Source organism: Nilaparvata lugens, chromosome 1, assembly GCF_014356525.2.
Source record: "Nilaparvata lugens isolate BPH chromosome 1, ASM1435652v1, whole genome shotgun sequence".
NCBI classification, from domain to species: Eukaryota; Metazoa; Arthropoda; class Insecta; order Hemiptera; family Delphacidae; genus Nilaparvata; species Nilaparvata lugens.
Genome location: NC_052504.1, coordinates 7,916,069 through 7,922,244, shown reverse-complemented (window position 1 = coordinate 7,922,244; position 6,176 = coordinate 7,916,069). Strand labels below are relative to the sequence as shown.

At 33.0% G+C, this 6,176-nt stretch overlaps 1 protein-coding gene across 2 annotated transcripts in view; it reads left to right on the top strand.

The window, feature by feature from the left end:
• The first annotated feature begins 5,069 nt into the window (after positions 1 to 5,069).
• The window catches only part of LOC111060082 (pancreatic lipase-related protein 2), a 24,731-nt gene continuing 23,624 nt past the window's right edge, over positions 5,070 to 6,176 (top strand). The window contains exon 1 of one of the 2 annotated variants that reach the window (XM_039429202.1): positions 5,070 to 5,199. The gene's annotated coding sequence lies outside the window, so the exon portion shown is untranslated. The remainder of the gene's footprint in view (positions 5,200 to 6,176) is intronic. The other variant, XM_039429210.1, reaches the window with a different exon arrangement.

The following is a 6,176-nucleotide window of genomic DNA, read 5'->3' as shown; positions in this document are numbered from 1 at the left end:
TGATACTCATGAATGACTATTCAGCGTATTGATGAGAAGAATTATGGTAGAAAATTTTTACTTTAAAGAATCGTCGAAGATAAGTTATAATTCTCTGCAGATTATTACAGAATATGATACCCGTATTGAGATTATTGAGAGGTGAATACTAGAATATTAGAATCACAGTTTAAACATTGATACAGAATCGGACATTATCACACATCAAAAAATTCAATGTACAAGATGAAATGAAACTGCTCTCATGAATTCAGAAATAATTCATCTGGAAGCCTGATGAGTAACATTGATTTAGACATTCTTTGTTCACATTTCAGGCAGCAAAATATGTGATAAAGCTCTTGATATGAAAAACATTGATGGCTAGTGCATTGATTACTAATTGAAAATTATAAACTCAGCTTGGTTTGATAATGACCAAGAAGAGCAGACAAGTTTGAAATGTGATTTATCATTTGCACTCACTTATGTTCAATTGTTATATATTAACATTTTGACGTGAATTGACAAAAAAAAATTCACTAATCAACCGGATTCCATTTTTGAGAATGATGCACCACACATTCCCACTATTCATCGCTGATCTAATGTGATGAACCTTGAGAAGGTTATCCTAAATCTGCTCAGCCACTGTGCCACAACCATCCATACCGTAGGCTGTTTTGTGGATGATTTGTTGATAAAAGATCAAAATTCAGCATAACGTGAGATTCAGGCATTCTTTGTTCACGTTGGATCTTATTTTAATGGCAATACAATTAATGTCTTAGAGGAACGTGTGAATTGTTGCAAAAATTGTCGATGAATTTGATGAATGAAGTAAAAGGAGCAAGGTTGTAAATAGCCTCATGAGTCATCAATCTTTATATATAAACTGGGAACAAAACAGCATATTATCTTTACGCAGATATTACTTGTGTGGAGTCGATAAAACGCCAGGTCATAATGCAGCTTATCATTCAAGCTTTTGTGATTCAATTCAATCTAAAAACTCTTTGTTGGTTCTTCAAAACAAAAAAATATATACAAAAAACAAAACTTTCAGCAAAAATATAAGAGACCAATTACCTGCAAGGAAAATCCTGTGCGCAGATAAGAGTTGCTAATATAATATTCAATACGAGTTATTAAGAACTTACAAATAATATAACTGAAGGTGAAACCTGAAGATGGTGTAGAACACTGGAACTATTTGTTATAATTTGTATTTTTGATCAATTGTTATATTAATTTCAGAAAAGTACTATAATTCTATTTCACAAATAATATAACTTATATAGTAGTGGTTTCCAATAGGTGGTTCGCAAAAGCCTTGGAATTGGTCCACCGTTGGCCCTCTTTTATCAAAAATTCTGTACTTAGATTGATAATATTATGAATATGGTTAGTAAAAAATGCAGTTACATCAGTAAAAAATTCTAGGTTCACTTTAAAACCCAGTTGAAATTTTTCAGTCTAAACCCAGGCCGATCCGTACAGGTCTCTTCACATAATAGTGAAATGAGCGCATAAAAACAGTAAACTTGAAATACTGAAAAGTTGACGAAAACTTGAGAAACTAAAAACATAACTTACTGAGAACGTGAATATGAGAAATAAACAAACTGAAAAATCGATAAACCGGAAACTAGACGAAATGAAAGCTTTGAACCTGACGAGTTTAAAACTTGACGGAATGAGAACTTGATGCAATGAATACTTGACATACTAAAAAATTGATAAATTGAAATCTTGACAAAATTAAAACTTGTCAAACTAAATACTCGATTGAGTGAAATCTTGATGAACTGAAACCTGCTGCCATTATCAGAAACCGTGTTCTAATGTTGATGCCACCAGTATCGAAAACCATGCCCTCTCACACCTATTAGTCACTCCTGATTCCTGACTCCTATTCCCAATCTTTCCTAAATTTATTTTATTTATTTATTTATTTATTATTTTTACAAAGTAGCACTGATTGGGAAAGAAGAACTAAGGATACTCCTTGTACCACTTTTCTCCCAAATTTAGATAATATTTTAAAAGTCCGAGATAGGGTTATGGTTTCACTTTTTTAAAATTTAGTCCATTTTCACTTTAAAAAAACAACGAAAACGAGTTGTCTGCAATCAAATGAGGGGGCCTTGCTCCCTCTTCTATTCTCTTATTTCTCTGTCTGCACTCAAATTCCAAATTTTATTCAATAATTTTTTTCTCTTTATTGTCTACAATTCAACTACTCATCAATATCTATTCTCTCTTCACACCCACTTCTTGAAGCACATCTAACATGAGAGTGGTTCAAACTGTCGAACACAAACACATCTCCTATAATTCATCATGACAAAAATTACAGAACAGATCAGTTATTGTTGTATACAGTTGATCTCGATATTTTGAAATCCAAGGGACTACAATTAAAGTTAAATTTGACGAGAATTCGATCAGTCTTTGAGTCAAAGTTTTCGTGAGAGATTCTATGTCCCAATTTTTCGAAGTTGTGATTAGTCTGTTGTAATGTCGCATACCAGAGTACTTCGTTCCTTTCTTATAATACGCTGTTCTGTGTTTGGAAAAGTACAGTTCTTTTGTATTTTTTCTGTAGGGTTACTTTTAATATAAATAAAAATAAAAATCTGAGTACCTTGTCAACTATAAATCAAAAACATAACGTGATGAAATAATTTAATTATTTAATTCTGAGTAGGGTACTCATATTTATATTAAAAGTAGCCCTACAGAGAAAATACAAAAGAACTGTTCTTTTCCAAACACAGAACAGCGTATTATAAGAGAGTAACGAAGTACCTTTGTATGATGAGGGCTTTTGTCAAGTATCATATTCATGTTGGGCTTTGTTTGAATCAAATTCATGGCTACACGAACAAAACTTTCAAAATTTACTGCTTAATTATTGAATATCATTGAATAGATAAAAAGTTTTGGTAGGCCTGCACGGTACAATCAATGATCCAATACCTACCAGTAGGCATATCCCTTTCCTATTATGATCGATAAAAATAATTGTAAACTGTCTGTTTCAACACTCTGGACATCATCTTGATAAACTTCACACTCAGAATATTGATATTCTGAGAATATTTCACAGAAAGACTGTAATGCTTATTAATTGAAAGAAAAGGGAACTTTGACTCCGTAAACGCCGACTAATACGTTCGATATTCATAATTAGTTCCATATTCATAATTTCTTATGAAAGTTTGATAACTATATTTGTCTCGAATCTCGCGGATTGAATGAATGCTACATTCTGATCTTTTATCATCAATTCATTCACAAAATAGCTTATGATATCAATGTCTGTGACACAGTGGCTGACTTTGGATAACCTCCTCGAGGTTCATCACATTAGACCAGCGATAATTCAATGGTGCATAATTCCCAAAAGTAGAAACAATTAATTAGTGCATTCTTTTCTTCGCAATCCACGTCAAAATGTTCATAAAATACAATTAAGCACAAGTGCAAGTGATAAATCACTTTGAAACTTGTATGGTCGTTATAATTATCAAACCAAGCTGAGTTTATAGTTTCCAATAATAAATCGAATGCACTAATCATTAATGCTTTTATCTATCGAGAACTTTTTCACATATTTTGTTGCCTTGAAAGTGAACAAAGGATACAAATTAATGCTACTTATCACTGGTTTTCCGATGAATCACTTCTAAATTCATGAGAGAAGTTTTGTTCCATCTTCTGCACTGAATTTTTTTCGATGTGTGATAATGTCCGATTCTTTATCAATCTGCTTAAACTGTAGTTCTGTGATAATAGTATCCACCTCCTAATAATCTCAATACGGGTATCATGAAATAAACATATTAAAAAAAACTTTTGGAAATAAACGGTTTACCACAAACTGAAAAGAAGAAGATAATTTTTCCGCCTATCTTAGTAATTATTCTTATGTTTTGACTTGTTGAATGGATTCTGTCACTTATGATAATCATAGTTGGGCGAAAACCTCCTGCCGTGAGGAAGCAAAGAAATTGGTCAAAAATTTGCGAAAAAGAATTGTAGATTTCTGTTATTTGCACTCAATGTTTTTCAAATAATATATTTTTGATATGTGGGACAGATCATGATAATCACGAAATTTGTGACAGAGCTCATTCAACAATATTATTGAATTATGAATAGTTTCTAAAGCCGTGTCCGCACTGAACAAATGTTCGACATACATTTTCAGCGAACATGATTGTTGAGGGGCTCAGGGACAAACATTTTAAAAAGTTTGGACAATCATTGTTTGTCAAGCAAAAAATTACTCTTTTTCCAAACATTTTCAGTGTTTGCTGTAAAACATGAAAACATGTTCTCCCCACTTACAAATATTTTGTTCAGTGACGCGTCCACACTGGCAACGGGCAAACATTGTTTGTCAAACATAATAAAATTTGCCTAAACTGTTTCAACGAAAATGTTTGTCGAACATTTGTTCAGAGTTGACACGGCTTAAGAGGGTCAACAAAAAGTTATTTTCTTCTTTTTAGTCGGCAGAAACTTATAACTTATCTATGACGATTTTATAGAGTAAAATTGCTCTATCATAGAACTTCACATCAATTCTCTAGAGATTCAAGCATAAAGCTTCATCAACTGATTTGAGTCTCTTACCTGGGGCTCCAAATCATCATTGAAAAAAAATTGCACCTGCATGATAGGCAATCCGCAACACGAGGCTCGCTATACAGTTCTCAAGGTGCAACCAGAAGGAGAGGGTAGCGGTTCAGCTTTCCCGGATCAGATGTCTGAGTGCGTTGAAGCATTCGAAAATCTATTCATATGAATTTCATAAATTCATCTTTTCTCCTCAGTTCAAGCTATGATCTATTTCTCTCAAAGACTCACGAAATTTATTCAATTTGGAGAGAATGCTCCCGAATTTATAAGTTTGTCTCTGAAAATACTTAATATTCAAAAATCAAATAATCATTGAGTTGTATGTGAATTTATTGGAATTGATAAAAAGTTGAAGTAGTCAACAATATTTGCAAATAACTGATTATGTACAGCTTGGGCAGCAAAAATGCTGTTAAAATGCAGCTAAAACATGAACATGATGTATGTTTATCTTGAATAATGGTGGGGGAAGCAAAACATCGCTCAAATAAGAAAGCAGTTGAAGGTCAAATATTTCAAGGGTCCACATTTGTCGTCTCTTGAACAGACAGAGTACTTGGTGGTGCGGAGGTGAGTGTCAATTCGTGCATAGAAATGTTAACTCGATTTTTCACTCTTGTATTAGCTATTGTTATGATAATTTATAGGAGACTAGCGGGCAGGATCGCTTCGCTCGCCTCAAACGTCTAGCCAGGGGGTTCCGCTTCCTGGACCCCCGACTGGATCATCCAGAAATCTCGCTTCGCTCGCCTGCATTTTTTCATTTGAGCTTTGTTCCATCAAAAAAGCTTAAATAGACTTTTAGGCTTTATTCAATCACCAGTATTTACTTAAATTTACTTATCCATTTACTTAGATTTGTATTGGAGGGTTAAGTGTAAGAGAGGGCCGGCTGCGCCCTAACTTCGCCCTCCTAGGTTTTTTATAAAGGCAGCTAATCAATCAATCAATCAATCAATCAATCAGTATTCTTTGAATTATGTAGAGCAGGGTTGCAAAAATCTTTAATTTTATCAGAATTAATAAATATTTAGCTATTTCACAATAAGAGACTTGGTTAGGATATTATGAAAATCATTGTATTTCAGTCTAATAGTTCTTTGTTATTATTTTGAAACAGGAATAATATGAAGAACTTAACAAACATCCATATCTGAACCTATCAAGTATGAATTTTGTTTGAGAAATGTGAAAAAATTCTTTGAAAACTCAATGAAAAATTTGAGAAAAGATACTTTCTAAAAAACTCTGGGGAACGCTGTAAAAGAACTCATATTGGGCGTATCTTCGGCGTAATTTTGAAGTTCTCTTAGAACAAAATTTCTAGACCCTCCTGAACTTCTGTACCAAGTTTTTAAAGTATCTTGGGCGTATCTTTTAAATTTTTTTCAAATCCGTTCTTAAAAAATCAACTCATTACGCATTGAAATACTTCAAAATAGTCGCATTGATTCAATTTCTGCATACTTTTCATCTGGTAAAACTGCTATCACTCTTACAGCATATAAGTTCCGTTGTGGAGTATGGGTATGTCTTGTAATCAATAC